The 20,718-nt window shown below is 29.5% G+C and overlaps 2 long non-coding RNA genes across 3 annotated transcripts; one reads left to right on the top strand and one right to left on the bottom strand.

Annotated features, from left to right (window-relative positions):
* The first annotated feature begins 376 nt into the window (after positions 1 to 376).
* LOC128202489 (uncharacterized) lies at positions 377 to 18,839 on the top strand. The gene is made up of 3 exons (XR_008253810.1): positions 377 to 627; positions 3,336 to 3,399; positions 18,425 to 18,839. It is a non-coding gene; the product is annotated as an uncharacterized LOC128202489 (long non-coding RNA).
* Positions 9,347 to 20,206, bottom strand: LOC116413523 (uncharacterized). Of its 2 annotated transcripts, XR_004224138.2 has the most exons (3): positions 20,059 to 20,206; positions 13,819 to 13,999; positions 9,347 to 9,553 (listed from the first exon to the last, which is right to left on the bottom strand). It is a non-coding gene; the product is annotated as an uncharacterized LOC116413523 (long non-coding RNA). The 2 variants fall into 2 exon arrangements; XR_008253811.1 differs by lacking the exons at positions 13,819 to 13,999; positions 20,059 to 20,206 and adding an exon at positions 10,620 to 10,931.
* Positions 20,207 to 20,718: the final 512 nt, after the last annotated feature.

Below are 20,718 nucleotides of genomic sequence, written 5' to 3'. Positions count from 1 at the left end.
CCTCCCCTTCCCCCCACCCCCATTACACACCTATTCCTATTATATCAGAAAAATGGCATTACAATTAGTTTTGTTGAAACTAAACAAAATAATATAAAAAATTACTACTCATATAGTTTAATGTTTATATAATGAATAAGAACAATAATTGTCTAATAAATCCAATTTTACTTTGTTCTATGCACCACAATGAATGTTTTAAATGTATGATAATAGAAGCGAGCCATTATTCTGTTTTCTTTGTTACAGATCACCAATAGTTATAAGTCCAAGTTGATGTTACCGTTCATACTAAATACTATTTCGGCCGTCTCCGTGATCGTTCGGACAAGATCGGCTCAAAACATTAAATACACCCGGCATCTGTTTGGCGTGTTTGGTTTGTTTGTTATTGTACTGTCAGTCGGCGTGCGCTAGAGTCATTTCATTTATTTATTTACAATTAAATATAGAAGCTAATTATTATAATTTAACTAAAAAATATGAATTCGAATAATAAAAGTACAACGAAAAATCAAAATAATTCACAGTATTCAAGTTATTATCCATGGAATTTGTTTACACAACGATCTCGTACAGAAAGTGAAAACAGTACCAGCTCTACGGCTTCACAGAGTTATCAATCGGGTAAGTCATAAATTAACTAGGTATTAATAAATAACTAAAATTATAAATGAATAAATATATTTTTATAATCACTACAATAATAACGATATACCAAATCAGTGACGATTCTATTTAAATTCAATTCAATTACATTCATAAAGAAAAAAACAAATTTTGATAAATAATGTGTTATATATTTATTTTTTATATAATTGAAAAATTATCAAAGCTAATTCCTATCAACTAACATTAATTAATAACAGCATAAAGGACGTCACCATTAGGTGCATTACATTATGTAAATTAATAAGTTAAAAGAACGTAAAGGTGAAAATGATTATACGAATGTCTTCGTAATGCATAGCACCTGTTTTAGGGCATTTTAGTCATATTTACTTTAAACTTAGTACACCTATAATTCAGCTATATAAATGTAACCCCTTCGCATATAAGTGAGAAAATGTATGATTTGCCATGCATCAGTATTGACACGTAGTCTACACCAACTATAAATATGTAATCCATACGATGCAGATTATCGGGTGACTCAATTTTATAATATAATATTATGTTTAAAAAAGTGATGTTTGATTAGTTGCAATGTACGTACGCTTCGTATAAAACTTGCTAATTCCATTCCGCGTCAGTGTCTGCCATCGTTATTTCTGGTTTTTCAACCGAATTCAAAAATAAGAATATTCTCTATGCGGTTGTTTTTTTTTTGTACTCGTTGTTATCTCATAGCTCCGTCAGTTCTATACCAATATGGAAAAATTCTGTTTTTATTCAAAATAATATACTTACAAATTGGTCCCGTAGAAATGTTATCGGTTCTATCAGATGAGTAGTTTAATTTTTAGACCAAAATAAGTGATTTAATAATTGAAGTTGGTTTTTTGGTACACAATCTATAATTATATTAATTAGATAATTGACATATCTGCATGGCTTTTTGTTCTTAACTACAATTATAAATAGTATATAATTACATAATGATAATAAATAAATTAAAATTAAATTGTCCATTATGACCATCATTCATTATATTATTTTAAAATAGGTAATTTTTTACTGACTAAAGTACAAAATAAACAAAAAAAGTAATTGCGTGTACATTGGCCAGCTTATTTCACTGCAAAAAATGTACTACTTGTACATTTATCATTTGATGATTTTTTTGAACTTAGACTATAATAGTATCAAAGGTATATAAATTTATTTTATATAGTTATTTGAATACAATATTAAGTCTCATATTCTATTTCTTTCATATATTTACATATATACACGGTTATTTATTAGTTTTATTAATAATTTCCATTTTCAAATTATTTCACGTATAAACTAGACGTAGTTACGCATTTAAATGTTAAATATTGCTTCCAAGTTATTTCATTTTGAACCAGTTTACTGGTTCACCATGAAAAGTAAATATCAAGTAACTAGACACTTGACTATCGTGTACTAGAGTACTGGCCATTCCTTTATTATAACTGGTAAACTTAAAAATAAACAATTCGAATAAATAAATACGTATGATTGTATTTTATTGAATACTTTTTTAAATATGTGATAATATTTATATATATATATATATATATATATATATATATATATATATATATATATATATATATATATATATATGTGAAAGTAACAAAGTTCATGGTACCAACATAAACTCGCTTTACCAAAAAAGCAAAAATTATTTGCAAAAATTTACAGTTATATTTTACCTGTAGCCTACGGACGCCTGCAACACTAGGTGTGTCACGTACGCATCGCCGACCCTAAAAAAAATCTTACCATACCCTTTTTGAAAACCCCCATACTGTAGTCTCTAGGGAAAACCTGTATTCTCTATTGTCAAATATGACAAAACGCGATATTAATTCTGAGCCGCTTGATAATTCCAATTTCAATTGTAACGATTAATGTCATTTCGTTTACGATACAAAATCGTAATTAAATTAATATAAAACACATATTCCCGTATTTATTCCAAGTAGATAGGTACTAATTTTATTCAAATTGAAGCATTGGTGGAACAAAATCATAGATAAGTTACGTTTGAAATATTTTTTATTCGCGAGGAACAAACAACCTTCAGCAGTAATGTAGAAACATTGAAGCATTATAATCGTCTAACTGGCAATGAATATTCGACCTTAATTATTTTTAATAGACAACATAATTTTATATTCCAAGAAACTTAAGATAAACATCACATTGTACTTACATAAATGATTTCAATATTTCTTTATTAGAACAAACTTTTTTAAAAATACACGAGCTGCCGCAATATAAATCGAATATAAATTTACAACCGAAGTCTTTTGTATTTTCGTCTCTATATCTTTATCATGGCTGTAAAAAGGTGGTTTAAATGGACTTAAAATATTACCAATAAAATCTCAATAATAGTCATTGAGATATGATTTATACTATCTCTCTCACTAATATAATATTAAAACTTATGATTATTATTGTTAATCATTTTTTTATCAGAAGTTGTGAGTAGACCTTATTTATTTAATATATTTCTTTATTGTACACAAAAATTACATTATTATAATTTATTTTAAATAAATATGTACAACTACTATCTAGTCCCTAAGCAAAATTGACACCATGGATACTAGTCACTTGACAAACATTTTTTTTTTTTAATATGAAGCTTCGTATATAAAATGCTGATGTTCCTACAACAGCATATTGTCTTGTTTCAGGTACACAATTCGAATCCCTGCCAAGGCAAGCGAACAAAAGCAATGAGGAGTATTTATGGATGATGTGAGTTGTTGTCTTATCTACCTACATATTGTACTTATGCTAGTTGTATTTCATTGTATTTACGTACCTGAGGGAAGACGAGCAGTAACAAACTTCATATCTATCTTAACTCTGTGTACTACGAGAATGTATTCATTTAATTTCACCTGCAACTTTGTTTTCACATAACACGTTCTATGAAATAATATGGAATTGACATATATACAGCATTTTTTCTACAGGAACGTTTTAATTGTAATGGGATTAAATATATATATATATACATACATACATACATATCTGTCACGCCTGTCTCCCATTAGGGTAGGCAGAAACAATATAAATATTCAAACAAACCTCTTTCGCTTCTTCCACATTCATCAATCTTGTCATACACGCTCGTCGGTTACGGGTACTTTTAATTTGGCCCTTCTTCACGTCGTCTATTTGGTCGACATACGTCCGTCTAGGGCGGCCCCTACCGACATCTCCATTCATTCTTGCTCGATAAATCTCTTTCGTAATTCTTCTTTATATATAATGACCAAACCAACGCAACATTCCTTTTTCGATTTTGGTCACTACATCGACTTTCAGTCCATTCTCTCTAATCACACTGTTTCTTACTCTATCTTTTAAAGTAATACCAACATACTTCTCAAAGCTCTCATCTGTACAGCATATATATATGCTTCTTCTGCCATACCCATGATTCGCTTCCATACATGAGTGTTGGTGTCAGTACAATTATAGCATATATATATATATATATATATATATATATATATATATATATATATATATATATTAATCTGCAACATTATTTATATTTCTACAAAATTACATTCAAATCTATTTAATTAATACTTGTATTTGTGCGGAATCATACATGTTCACGACTATTCGATTATTTACACAACTAAAGTAAATATTTTTCATAACCTTTTCTATATTACACTTAGCGTCTTTTTTTTTATAAAAGAAGTAACATTAAGGTTTTTACAAAGCTGTTATTATTTGAAATGTTTTCAAAATTTTTTTCTTTTTATTTCAATAGGTACACATTACAGAGAATTAACAATGTTACATTAATTTATACAGTACAATAAAATTTTGTTCAAGCTAACCCTCCAAAAATATGCGTACACAGCATGATCAAAACATAAACACACAGCTAAACAAGTATGTAAACACAATATAATTTATACAACAAAAAATATTTAACTTATCTTTATATTTACTATATGTATAACTTATTATTTACTATACTAAAACGCCCCCTGTAAACATACCCAGTTATTATAGCATATTATTGACACCAGCTATTGTATACCAGCTATTTTTATTAACACTAATATTGAACTCTTATTTAATTTCGTATCCAATTCTATTTATATTTTTTCTTATATTATAATTGTCAATATTCACAATATGGATCATTGATCTATAAAAAATAAGATACAAAACATGTTCAAAATTATCATAGAGTTACTTTTAGCCATTCATGTGAGAAATTTGATATAAAATTGTATCACTATATTTAGAGAAAATACAACAAAGAATTACTTCGGCAACTTCAGAGAAATGAGCAGCCAGATTAAAACTTACAACATAGCCGTGGGCTTTCCTACTTTTCAGGGCAAAACACATGTTAAATCAAGGCTATAATAATAGAAGCAAATATAAACAACGACTTGTGACAAAATTAACATGGTAACTGTTAAAATGTATTATTATTTAAATTTACTGGTTATCATCGATTAAAAATAGGTTTTTACACAGCTCACCTAGACAAAATGCAAATTAATCTATTGATGGAATTCTTATCGCTAGCAATCTATGTAATAGAATAAGATGGTGACGTGTGCCGTGTTTTTCTTTCTTATGTGAATGCAAAGCAAAAGGAAACGATCCAGTCGATAGCTTCATTTTCCTAGTGCGGCTAACAAGGAAAAAAATTACTGTACATTTGAATTAAATATAAAAACTCATAAAACTTCTACGTTTTAATACCAAATAAGAAAATTAAGTTTTTATCTTTAAAAAACAATTATTTCCTTGTGAAAATAACATATACAAAATATCGTTAAAACAATTTAACTATTTTTGAATTGCATACTGTTGTGGATTCCTGCTATTGTGTATATTGTTGTATATTAGAAAGCATCAGACAATAGATTACTGACATACAGTGTAATTTAAAAATAGAAATTATTTAATTTAGAATTTATTGAATAATTTTACAAAAACAAAAACAATTACTCCAAATGACAATTGTCCAAATATCAAAACTCAATAAATTAGTCTAAAATAATGACATATATTAGGTAACTATTCATACAAATACTAAAATAAAAAATATAATTAACTTATTTTATTATATCAGATTAATATAATATTTATTCCTAAATTATTATAATTTGCTAACGGGACTTAAAGGAGTGTAAATTAATTACCAACTTCTTTACTTCCAATTACTATAACTGGGTATAACTTCGCACGGATTTCTTCCAATAAATTGAAAATTAATACAAAGCTGGTCATGTGAAACAATATACGATTTTATTTTGAGTTTTTTGTCTTTTACTCTTATGTATTATGTTCTACCAGAAGGAGACTGTGCAAAAGATGTCTGCTTGGGCACCTCTGTCCCATTCGTGTTTTTACAGTAAAACAGTTGTGTTTGCGTAGCTGTGTTTCAGTTTGAAGGGGAGGATATGGCAGTGAATTTACAGGCTACAGAGGAATAACACCTGAATCCTCAGGAATAGCAACGCATGGAGGGTATCATGGGCGAAACAGTATACTCTGTTATGCCCATTGTATTGTTCATGTCTATAGGCGACGGTTACCACTTTTCATCAGGAGGGCTGTCAGCTTGTTTGCTATTCTAAGTTAAAAAAATGTTCCTTTACTTGATTCTTTCGACATTTCAAGTATAAGAAGCAGAAATAACATTCAATATTGAGAATCTACTCCGTTCTAAAGACGTTTATGCAATATCTGATAATTTTAGTGATATGACCTAATATGTACATAAATTGGTTAATAGCATAGTATTAAATGGTACAAAAGGGGAATTTATAGGGGTAATTGCAAAATACTGGCATGTTAGCAATAATGGTAAATCTAGAAGGTCGACCGGTGGCCGGCGGGCTGCTGCATAGCTGCAGCGGTCTCACGCGGCGGTCGACCATTGCCCATGTGCGAAGGAGACGAACCACTAGCTTGCTTACCTCTCGCTGGTTTCGAAACCCTTGTTGCGTGCAGCGCGCCGTCACCGCTCTCGCAAATCAGTTCGTGGTTGGACCATACACAAATAGACCAGATTTGTTTTGTGCTTCAGAAGTGACAGTGATTTGTAAAATGGAATACGAATAGAGTTACATAACTCCGGGACAGGTATTCACGTGCAATCAAAGGACGTTCTCGCTGCGGTCAGTACCTTTGTTTACATTGCTAACACGTGGGTGCAATTCTTTGTAGCGGATACCGCCAGTTTATTTGTGTACCTACTTAAAAAAAGAAAGAATTCCTACAAAAAAAAAAGGGTGAAATTCTGTAGAAACTTTAACCGTGTGAAAATAACAATAAAAATATTTAGTTAACATTTTGAACAGAACTGAATAAAGACAACAATGGATAAGCACATTTTCTGAGTAATAAGTTTTGTTGTGGAAAAATTTACAATTAAACTCCATGCACACATATTCGCAAATAATAGAAAAGTAATGAGATTATTAGATTAATTATGTAAAAATTAAAAAAAAAATCCTTATAGTTTTAAACGTAATAATATTCGTGCCCTTACAACCGATGACACCAATGCATGTGAGCGACTCACAAGCATCGCTGTCCAAGCGAAACGTCAATGTCACATAACCGGTTCTTGGTCATCCTTAGGAAGTAACTACCTACGTGATATACTCGATTTGGAAATAAACAAGTAGAATTCATAATCATTATCCGTTTCGATGTAAAATTCATTCCACGTCTTTTGGCATTTATTATTATTATTTTCTTAAGCAATTATTATGTTGCTATGTAATGTGTGTATAAATATTAAATAAAAGTGTATAAAAATTGTGTTATATGGAGGTTTACATTCTTACATACTTGAGAATCATAAGGTAATAATATCACAATCCCTTTGTTTCAAACACAATAAATTTAATAATTTTAAGTATTTACCTACTGCTTTATAATTGTTACCTTAACAGCTTAACCAATCGTTATGAAATTTGGTATATATATTCTATATAGGCTACTTTTTATCCCGGTCAGTAAACATACACCGGTCACACATACGAAGTCGCAGATAAAAGCTAATTGTGTAATAATTATTTGAATAAAAGACGTGTAGTGTGTGTTGATGTAAGTAATTTTAACCCTTCCTTTTCTTACTATTATTTTAGTAACATAATAATAAAAGACTGGTGTAATAAATAAATACATATTTTTATCTTATTTATGTATGGTATAAAAAAGTTAATTCTTTATATAAACAGTAACACTCCATAATATTTTGTATATATATTATATTATATATAATCTATTCATTATACAATCCATTTAAAAAAATTACTATTAATAACGCTTGGATATATGTCATGTGTCGTGTGTGTATTTAATATTTCCGTTATTGGATGCATAATTCGTAATTTTTTTATCTTTAGTTTTCCCATATCATTTGAGATCCGCGTAATGTTTTTCTCTTCCATTCATATCTATATGCAGTCATCCCAGAATCTACTTCCCTTTTAGCTATGAATTTTTTTCACCGTACATCCATTTCTTCTTGGGTTTTCCTTTTCTTACCAAAGTAATAATACTATCTTCATCCCTGCACATCATCAAAATAAATATGTGTTTCTTATTTTTTTTTTCTCTGACACTACTTTCAAACTTGCAAGCAAATATACTTAAAGTCAATAAATGTTTAATATTTTGCCTATTAGATTATCAATAAGTCGAAAATAATAATCGTAAAGAATACGTTCTATTTTTAAATTGAAAATAAATAAATCATACTTATTGTTTTTCTTTCATCAAATAATAAAAAGAAAATTGTGATGTATACTTTAATACATAATATATTTTATTTTATATATTATTTTAAATTGTTTACATAATATTCGTTAGTTTTGCAAATAAATGTAGGTTTATTGTTATCTTCAGCAATTAAAGATACAACATAGTCAATTGCTTTAATCTATGTTACGTTTCCATAATGACTAGATGGTGTCATAGTCTGCCATTGGGTAATGTCAGAAAAAAACTATAGTTTCACAACTTCACGCCGTAGAAATAAGTAAGTAAAGTGTGTAATATATTAGCTTGCTCCAAATAAACGGATCATAAGGAATAGTGTAGAGTTTTGGAGGTATATAATAACTATTATTTTAAATATGATTTAGTATCTACTCGTATATAGCACTATAAACTTAGTCTTATAGTAAGATAAATTTTAAGAACAGATATATTGCTAAGTAAATTGATTCACAGCTTTGATACAATGAATACGGCTTTACCTTTGTAAATTTATTAGGTGCACCTGTGTTTTAGTGCATCTTAGTACAAGAAAAAAAAATTTTTTAAGCTTATTAAATTAACTTTTAGCTTCTATTAAATATGTTTCTATTATTTATTATTCGCAAAATTCTGTAACATTCCTATCATGACTTTGTTTCGCATGTCAATATTACACACAATAAAATTCAATATGTATTTTAACAAATATTTGGATATATAAATACCGGGTATTTATATACTAAAAATGTATTTATATATATAAGTATATAATAGATTATATAGATTCGTATCCATATATATATCAACGACTACAGCTGCTGAGATTCAGCCGCTGGCAATAAAGTTCAATTTCCAAAAGTTTAACGGTTTAAGGAAGTAGCTAAATAGGTAATGAAGAAGTTTCGAAGAATTTCATTATTCGAGAAAAAGTACGTAATCCTCATAACGAAAATTTATTCGGTAAAAATGTTTAGATAACTAAGTTGTCCATTTAATACAAAACAAAAACACATCCATTATCTCCAGTCGTTTTCATGTACGTAGATGTCTTTTTTCTAGAAATATTATAAAGATCTTTTTGGCTTCGAATGATAATAACATTGCCTTCTTTTCTCAAACCCGACGTCAAAAATGTGGATTGTATCTGAAGAAACAAAGAAAATGGTTTTAATGCAATAGAATAGTCTTTACATTTCTAAGAATGGCTAGATAGAGCGTGACAAGTAAACATGAAAGATGAATCAACATCACATTGTTATAAAATTTCTGAAAACGAAGAATGAGTTGTTATGTGAATGACTTCACAGATGGAACAGCTAATATTTCGTATAAATATTCTGTAAACTTTCAATGAGACTACCAAACTTCATGTCTTATGAAATGAACATTTTTAACTTTTTCGTAACGATATGAAAACTACACTTACGCCACTACTAACAATTCAAGTGAAGCGAATGAAACGTGTTAAATCACGCGCGAAATTCCATGATCCGTCATAGTTTTGTCATATGAAATGACCGGCCAAATTATAGTGATAAAGAAGTTTTAGTTTATGTTTGGTTTCCATTACCACAGGCTTATTAATTTGCTACAACTACAGCCAATTACGTATTACCACCATAGTATTACCACAGTGTATGAGTGTCCATTAGATTTGTATTATTGACATAAACTAGAACAATTATTATGGTTTGTCGGTCAAAATGATTGCACATACATTGATTGTAGGTTTAACAGCATAATCCTACTGTTGTCTAATCGTAGAATCATGTCACTTGAGAATTTGGATAATTACTGAGTAGGGTTTTAGCCTCAAATAGTGTTGCAAATTTATAATTCTAATGGTTATTATTTTTTAACAGTATATAGATAGATAGATACTCTTTATTGTTTCCTCTAAAAGATTACAATAGTAAATTTATTATAAATATAAACAATTACAATAAATAATCACAATGACAAGCGATCTCTTCCAGGCAACCTTTGGATGGAGAGGAATATTTATAAACAGTATATATATATATATATATATATATATATATATATATATATATATATATATATATATAAATAAATGTCTAACAGTTGTCTAGAGTACAAGCTAAACGGAGCTTTAAATCTAAATACCATAATATAGTCCTAGATATATTAGATATTTTTATACTAGTATATCGAGGACTATACGCTTGTTTATTTAATGTAAAAAATACCTAAAAGTTATAAACTTTTTCGTAGATATATCGGTAATAGCAGGGTTACCGTCATCTTCATACAAGAATACTATATACTATCCGTCTACATGCTATCTATATCTAATATATACTACATTTCAATAGATTAAATTTAATCAGGGACCATTTTAGATTATGATTAACTTTTATATTTTCATATTGAATGCATCCCGTCTCTTATAAACCATTTCAGATTATTCGATTCATAATATTGATATTAAAGGCGCATAGTAAATTGGGTTTCACTATATATTATATAAATAAACCCAATGACTGACACCAGATGTGTTATATCAGTAATATATACCTTTTTGCATGTTTGAATATTTTGATAAGATATCGATATGTAAAGTATGAATATATGCTAAATTGACGTCATACGGTATTGGGACAACGATACCAATGCCAACCAATATTTGTATAGTGTTATTAGAGCTCCATTGAGAATATACATAGGTATGCGTAGATTTGAAGGTAAACAACCTTATATATTGCGTGTTTTACACTGCCAACCAATACTTAAAGGCCTTTGTTACGAAACTTTAATGTAAATAGGAAATCAACGTTGATTAGTTAAAAAGCTTCTTAAAACGATTTATTCATCTTTTACTGGCTCACTTATACCTTGTTCTGTTTCTTACTAGTCTTGTTTGATGCCATTTAAATTTAATTTATCAATAATTTATAGTTTAAATTAAATTTTAATAAAAAATCGTGATTATTATTAATAATCCTGTATTAAAAAATGCTAATAAATTATAGTAAATTCTAATTTTAAATTCATATTGTATAACTAACTTGGTACCGCTGAGGGGCAAGTAGTCATAGTTCAGAAAGCAATGTCAGAGGACTTCATGTAGCACAAAGAGTGAGCGAGTGATTAAGAAACTCTTCACATTAGAAGGCACGTTTTCAAAAGATTAATTGTAATAATGTATGTCTTCTCACCTATGAGTTCAATTAATCAATCGATCAAAACATCTTTATACATATACATCTATTTCAAACTTATACGTCATTTTTATAATTATTATTATATAAAACAATATTGATTTAAATTAATTTATAGTCATTAATAGTAGAATAGAACAGGAAAATAATTACAATAGTTGCAATTGCAATAAACTTCACAATGATACAATGTTCAAGTCCATGAATATATGTCATTTAATTGGTCATTTATTTTATAATATGCTTGAGTACAGAGAATCTTTTTTTATATATATCTTAAATTTTCTTTCTTCACTACATAGTATAAAACAAAGTCGCTGTCGCTGTCTATCTGTCCGTCCCTATGTATGCTTAGATCTTTAAAACTACGAAACGGATTTGATGCGGTTCTTTTTAGTAGATAGAGTGATTCAAGAGGAAGGTTTATATGTATAATATAGTAGAGAAACACTGATAATTTTAGAGGTTTCTAATGTGATGTGATGTAGTGTGCACCCGGGGCGGGTCGCTAGTTTAAATATAAAACCTTATCTGGAAGTTTATTATAAAACTTATACAGTGCCCCATGAAAGATATACTGACTTTTCTAAAACGATAACAAGGAACATTCAATTTATTTTTATTTCTTGTATTGAAAGTATAACATAAAGGTCTTTAAGGAAATTCTAATTTAGTGCGCCAATCGTTTCGCAATCAATTATGTGTTCTTCGTATTCCCAGATTTTTTTTTCAGTATAAAATTTATAAATGTAGCCAATTTAGATATTATGTTTATTACTTCTTACGAAAACAAATTAAATAAAAACATGTGAATTTTTTAAGTACACACTAGAAAAAAGACGACGACGACGACAAGTCACGTCCAATTAAAATATATACGTTAGGTTTACTTATTTAATAATAGCATTTATGTATTTTAATCCATTCCATATAGCAATATTATTTACAACCCTCTAGAAATACAGAGAATAGTCACATTCATTGAACCGTACACGCTCGTTAAAATATTAATGACAAGATTTTCCTCCTGAATAGCCAAACAAAGCAGGCGTTCATCGTCACCATTAGGTGATTATTGCAGTTACGGTCATTACAAATAATGTGATGGGGCTTTAGGTCACAAACAAGATACGAGTTTGAATTTGTAAATTAGTAAACTTTGTCATCATGTGTATTAAAATTGTATTCTTCAAACCATAACAACAAGAACATAGTTTACATTAAAAATACCCTTTTGGAGATCTCCATGTTGTACTCTTTCGAAAATAACTTTACAACTCATTCTCTAACTTAAACGAGATGATACTCATCTAAACTTACTATATGTTCTCATTATTACAGTACCAAAGTTTGGAAATGATATTTTTGATGTTGGGTAAGAAATGGTATGGTAACCCCGCCTGCGCTAACGATATACGCTTGCGGAGCACCAGTGAAGGGTGATAGATGAGAATGAAAACAGGCCAGTTAGACCATCATGATGAATTCATCAGGAATTAACCATGATAGTTTCCAGGGAGAACCGCGAGGAGGTCGACCTGGTTGGGTATATTGCTAGCAATGGGATTCTCAGTCTCCATTACTAACAATTCCTTTCCCCCCAATATTTTTGATGATGGTGAGTGACGCAATAACGGTGGGCACCATATCAAACAATACAAATTGTAAAAATGACCGTCACCAATTAAATACCTACCATACTCCATACTATAACTTCTATTGATTTCACTAATCTCTTTTAATAAAGGGAGGAGGGAGACTTATTATAGGGTTATGTTTAAAAATTTTTTCTTGCTTGTATTATGCTGTTACTTTAGTCGACTCTTACGACATTTGCGGATTTCTAAAGTAATAGTGACTTATTACATTCTTACTCCATTACGACACGAAATAAAATTCATATTTCCGACAAGTTATACGAATGTAAAAAGCAAGTATTGCCTACATTAGAGCAATAAATACTCGTAATGTCATACGACGTTAAAATTTATTGTGCAGCTTAAACTTCACTTATTCCAACATAAGGTAAGTACTCAACGTTAAATTGTGTTCTAAATTTACAGCTGTTCTTCGTGTCAGCTAGACTAATAGAACTTTCAGCAATTCCTTTTCATTTTGAGTTTTATAAGACTTGATAATAAAGTATTATAGATAGATGTCAGTCGCGTTTCTATTAAGGTAATTGGTTCGCTTACCTTGACCGTATTTAAATATTTTAAATGTTTACCTGTTGTCATCGTAACTCAATCTATCAAAGTTATCTACTTTCAAGTTCTTTTAATTCAGTCTTGATTGATGTAAGTTTAATTCAGTTCTCGTCTTTTCTTGCTTCCAACAATTAATTGTAGGTATCTCTGCTTCAGTGACAAAGGTATTTTCTCTTCTGTATCTTTGCCCCTTTTTTTATTCTACAACAAAATTAACAGATAAAGCAGATAATTCGATATGAATCAAAGATTTCGGGTATGAATGTTTTTAGCTTTATTGACAGATGCGAATATACTTAATTAGTCCATGTTAACAAAGAGACAATGACATTTCGCAGAACAACAAGAAAATAAACGTAAGACTTGGAAATGGCGATTTGTTGTATCTGGAACTCTCTATCTATATTAAAATAGTATATTTACGTTGTTGTTAATAGGTGTTTTATCAGACTCGGTCAAGTGAGTTAAGATATACTCATACTTACAGTTTGACCCATCCGTTATATAACCAACCGTAGTACTAATCTATATATAGTATATTTTTATGTAAATATTTGTTTTAATGAAGTTATATTTCTAAGATAGTATTTATAACCTATAAATTTTGCACAATTGTAGGGCACAGGTAGTTCTCATATAAATAAATTAGTAAAACTCAGCAGACATTGTTCTGTGTTCATTCAACAGTCATTTACCTTTACCGCTAATTATATTCTTCGTCCGCAAATATCGTCGACTTATACTCGACGACACATAGCATAAAAAACTCTCCATCTTTTCACCAACCATTAACTTTAGTGAAATTGTTTTAAAGTCTATTAATATCAGATACCCCTGTTTTTCTAAAAATGAATATTGACACATAAGAACTCTGAGATATTTGAAGTTATTAGCAACGGGGATTAAAGATCATATTGTTAGCAATGTACCCTGTTAGATAAACCTCCAACCTCCATGCAATCCACCTGGAACCCATTGTTAATTTCTGATGAAATTATGACGATAGCCAGCTGCAACACGCAAGCGAGGATACTCAGAGAAAACTCAGTTCTTTATTATATACATATCAACAAGGATGAATGCTATAAATATGCAGCTAATTCTAATGATTACGTCAGAAATAAAAACAAATATCACGTGGGATGCAATCTCACTACTGAACCGAAATGAATTCATTTCACTCAAATTTTGGCTGCGCTCCATTTCCTGTGATTCGTGATGCGTTATAATCGATAACAAATCACTGCCAAAACATTAAAAGCACTGTTATAAAGACTGTATTTAGTGCCAAAATAAAAATAATAGTCAATATATGCATTTAATAGTATAATATTTATATTTAGCACTCCATATTAATTTGTTATATATTTCCAATGAGGGTTGACGTCAGACAGGCGGCCTGTCGTAAACCAAATATTTTTGCAATATGAATAAAAAACATTAAACCGATCCCAAATAAGAATTGGGATAAGGGTAGGAAGATGATAATGAAATAAATTTCTTATCAAATTAAGTCATTTTTACTAATATTATAAATGTGAATTCCGACATCAGATAAAAAGAAACTTAAGCTACTTTTTATCCCAGTCATTGAAGATATCTCGATCACGCGGATGAAATCGTGAGTAAAAGCGAATAATATATAACCAATTAAAACTTTTTAATTTATATTATATCTACACATCGCTGACAATTTAATTCATGTCGCTGGGATACACTCAAATTAACTGACTAGGATAGAAATGATAGCATGATTAATTGCGGCGTTATAGTCATAACGCTTATTAATCAGTTATGGCGTCAAAAAATAACAAACTAAACTTTTTTTAGCTACACTTTTTGCGCAAAATAACTACCGTTATTTTCTTTTCTCCTCTCCTCTACCCAAAGGTTGTCTGTAAGAGATTACTTTAACAATAAAAACCGCCTTTTGTACTTTATGATATTTGTAATGTACTCGTATATATTTTTTGTATTATTCTTTAGAGCTGCAATAAAAAGTAAATAAATAAACTAAGAGTATTTCTATGATAATTTCAACAAAACTTGATCACATTTTCATTAAGCTCTAAGTGAATGAACAACAGATACAGTTTTAACCGTTGTTGACAGAGAGGATACAGATAAAAGTACAAATAGACAGACAATTATACAACCATAGAAAAGTTGCGTAATATAATACTTTATACTTACTAATGTTCTTAGTATCATACGAAATGCTGAATACAACACGAAATTAATTGAGCCAAATCGAAATATGTAATTTCCAATTACAGAAATATGCAGTAATTTGCCGCGTTGCTATCTGTCATAAACGTAAATGACATTAAATATGAGTAGGGTTTTGCCCACATTTACATAACTTATTGGCCTCGAATTCTCAACAGAATTTATTTGTTTTCAATAGGACACTATTGATAGAAATGTTTAATTGTCAATAACTAATTTGTTTTTATGGCTGGCTTATGTCCAGCAATGGACGGATAATGGCTGAAATGATGATGATGATGATGAATTTATTTTTATAACGAATTTATTTAATGTAAAATTAATAAATGAATTTTTAAAATGTTGCATATCATATATTATATATTTTTAAAATCAATTTATATAATATAGGCGTATCTTGGATTAAATAAAAATATAGGAATATGATAATGATGGTGATTTAAAAAACCTTACGGTTGTTACTAACTGAGAGCAGATTACCCGGGTGCATTGCATTATATTCTCATCTTTCATTCAAACCTAGTTTCATTCAAAATTTTTATACGTAAAGAACAAACGTCAGCAGCGGGATCTTAGAACTAGATTTAAACGCAATTTATTAATAGTAATAAATTGCGTTTCAATCTAGTTATTTAAATTATTTTAATAATGTTATAGCATTCTATTAATAAATAATTTGATACGCACTGATAATAATTAAATGTCTAAGTTAAATATTTATATATAATCTGGTAATATATCAATAAGTTAGGTATTATTATCTATTTATTGTCGGTAATTAACATTATTTGATATTTTTTTTTATACAAGTAGTATATGATTAAGATTACAGTAAATAGATATGCCGAGTAATGCAAAACTCATACATAACATTTCTCAAAGAACTTTGACGCGAAACATATTTAATTCATTTCGAACAATGAAAATATATAATATACTAGTAGTATATAAGGTTATAGCTATACTATATTTATCACTATATTCACTTCTTATTATTCCACCCGTTAACTGTCCACTACTGGATATAAGCCTTCCCCATAAAGGGAGTTTTGCCAGTAGTTGCCACACTTGGCAGGCGGGTTGGCAACCGCAATTAGGTTTTTAGAGATGTTTTAGGAAAGACGCTGCTGCCTATCCTTCGCCCTCCCTTAGTCGCCTCTTATGACACCCACGGGAAAGGAAAGGAGTGGCCCATTCTATGCCGGGGCACACACACATTCACTTCTTACTCTATGTTTTTTATATTTTTTAGCGTTTTTATTATTATAACATTAATATCATATATTTGTATTGCCTTGACTGTAATTACACATACTTAATACCAGCCTGTGAATCATTGTTATACATACTTAGTTACATTTTAAAAAATATCAGTATTGTAGTAACTATAATACTGCAACTGTATATATGTATATGTAATAATAGAATTATCTAGGCGTGTAAATGCATTGACATAAAAATATGACAAAGATATCTACTATAATTTTATGTTAAAAGAGAGGTTATCATATTAAACACTCATTTATATATATATGTATAGGTATATATATGACACCTAAACTGTCGATAACCAACTGTGATGTGTTTTCAAAGCTGTAGTATAGAAGTCAAAGTATAGATGATTTATCAAATAATTAATACTGTAATTATCAATAAAATGGTCGTACAAGCCGGCTATGAAATATCACCAATGTCCTTATCTTAACCTGCCTCAGTCACTCACTTAAAGATAATAAATTTTTACTACAATAATATCATTTCATTATACCTACAGAAACTTACAAGTAGATGATAACACATCAAAATACTTATTTTAAAAATTATGTACGTTATTCAATAAAATCCATTTTGAGGCGAAAATTTTAGTTTAATAGTTGAGCGGAACTATATTATGTTACAAACCACTGAGAACTTAATGTTACGTAGTTCTGATTCAATTCTAAATAAGTTGAGTTTATACTGGCCCAAAGAACAATAAATTCGCTGTAATATCAAACTGAAACATTAGTTTTCAAGACATAGTATGAAGCATAATAATTTATCCCAATATTTACTCAGAAGGCTCTTTTAAATAATAGATACTTTTTAACTTTTTTTAGTCGCATACATTCCGTATTTTTACTTTATTCACAACATCGGATAGATCATTAATTGGTGTTGTAACCTAAAATTTCGTCAGAAGTGACAGCCGAGGCAAACAAACGCCGCTGACACGACAATAACATTGTATGGAGTTTTAGAAACTGATTTTATTTCACTAACACTAAGAATAACGTTGAATTTATTCTAATATAGAACACTATCAATAAGTTTCAATACTCCCACAAAACCCCCAAAGTACGTACATTTTAATTACAATCCCACAAACTAACGTTGTTTGCTTTGCAATTGTTACAGGTGGCGTTCCTAATCGAACGCGCACTGCCAGCGAGCCTGCTCCACTCGGCGGCTGCACACGATACAAAACAATTATTAGTTGTTACGTGCTATAATTATGAATTGTTTGGAAATATGAACCACTGTCCCAAATAAAAAGTGAAACCATGTTAGAGCAAGCGATTTTACCTACTTGGTTTCTGATGGCGTGGTTGGGCGCTTGTATACTTTTTAGTCCTTTCGCAATCTTCTTCGTGGTCTGTTTACCTCAGCTGCCACTTTTAGTCGTTAGAAGGGCCTGTCACATACCGTTTGAATATATTTGACGTTTGTATTTGAAGGTGATAGCGAAAGTGCGATGTTATCAATATAAATATTAGATAAGACTGTATAAAGTGTAAATATATTTTAACATTAATAAAAATATGTATTTCGATATTCGTGTATTATTTTTACTTACCCATTAACCTAAAGTACATAAATAACCTCTCTCAATGGATGCTTGTCACACAAGGAAACTTAGTACCGAACAGACTTCTAGTTTTTGCTATGCATTTACATACTAGTTAATTAGTAGCTTGATTTCCTGTTTTAAATGTTTATTTATATATACATATGTTTTGTAAACAGTAGGTATACTTGCTTCGTATGATTGACTATACACCAAGATATTAAAAAAATACAAATATAAATTTACTGGTTTTGTGAGAATTCTAAAAGTAACTTTGCGAATTAATGAAATCCAATAAAAAGTTTAATAGTAACATATTTTTTTAATTTATTTTGGCACATACAGTTTGTTACATTTTTTATGTTATATAAAATAGACAACAAGTACCGAAACGTATTTAACACAATAATAGAAGTTTATGCAGTTAGTTAAATAATATTAAGTTTACAATAAGAAAAAGATTTTTGGTTTCTTTTTTTATACCACTGAGGTGGCATAGAAGCATACGACCCACCTGATGGTAAGCGGTTACCGCAGCCTATGAACACCTACAATAATAGTCTCTTGGAAAAACCTCGGCAGGAAGTTTATTTTATAACCATTCAATTTCTTTATTATTTATTATATGTATTTATTGTAATTTTCCCTCAATTTTGTGGATTTTGTCATTTAGTACTTTGTATTATACAAAAATGGTAGTTTTATGTAGAAGGTCTAATCAATAATATTGTAATTATTGATGACGTCCGATGAAAAAATTAACTTAATATTAGTATCAAATTATATTAAACGTTTAATTAAAATGTCAAAAAAATCCGCGTGGGATGAGATATATGACAGTTTAATAACAAGGTATGCAGATATAATACCTTAATCCTCAGGAATGGCAACACGTAAGGGGAAACATGACCGACACAGTGTATCATAATACATTGATAACAATGAACGCTACTTATTACGCCCAAGTCCATTGTACTGTTCATATATTTAGGCATACTTTTCTATCATATGGGCCGTGCGTCAGCTTGTTTGCTATTCCAATTTACATGAAAAAATCACATTCATTCGACTATATGCCCTTCATTGCGGTTTGTTTAATTTTATGAATACTATTACTGGCCCATTACTAACCCTGTAAAAAGCGCTCAACGCTTGTACATATACGTAAAATGAAATGTAATAAGAACAATTCACACGTACGTACCTTTGAAACAATACTGTGACTACGTGCTAACCGGCGAAATGACCGATTTTATTATCGTCTCCGCCACCGCTCGAGTTTCAATACTTTCTGTTTAAAAATCGAACAATATGCTTTCTTATTAAAAAATCTATTATTAATTATATTTATACTAGTTTTCACTTATGGCTTTGGCCATGTTACCGTGATAGATTAATTACTACGAATGTGAATATTTGTTAATATATTATATATATCGACAAAATTATGAAATGAAGACTGGGAGAAAATAGTACAATAGTACTTTAGATGACGAAGGACAAAAACAGTTTCTCTATCCAAAGCACTAAAGTACTGGAAAATCAGGCACCAAGAAATAACAAATTAACTCTCTTTCATATTTATAAAACTTTCTGCGATAATTAAAAATAAATTTCTGACTAAATCTTTCGTAATGTAAAACAATAATAACAAACCATAAAATTCGAGTGATAGGTAAACTTGCCTTGCCTTACTTGGGATTCTAATATGCCCGGCGAAATGTGGGCATGTCAGTCCTTATAAATATTTACCGTAACAACAAATATTTCAAAAATAGTCATGAACATATTTTTTCTCAACAATGGTTTAAAAATAAGATAAAAATAATACAATTTTGTGCTATTTTCGAATACCTACTACGCA

Source organism: Galleria mellonella, unplaced genomic scaffold, assembly GCF_026898425.1.
Source record: "Galleria mellonella isolate WM207_F2 unplaced genomic scaffold, CSIRO_AGI_GalMel_v1 utg132, whole genome shotgun sequence".
Lineage (NCBI taxonomy): Eukaryota > Metazoa > Arthropoda > Insecta > Lepidoptera > Pyralidae > Galleria > Galleria mellonella.
This window is presented reverse-complemented; position numbering and strand designations above follow the sequence as displayed.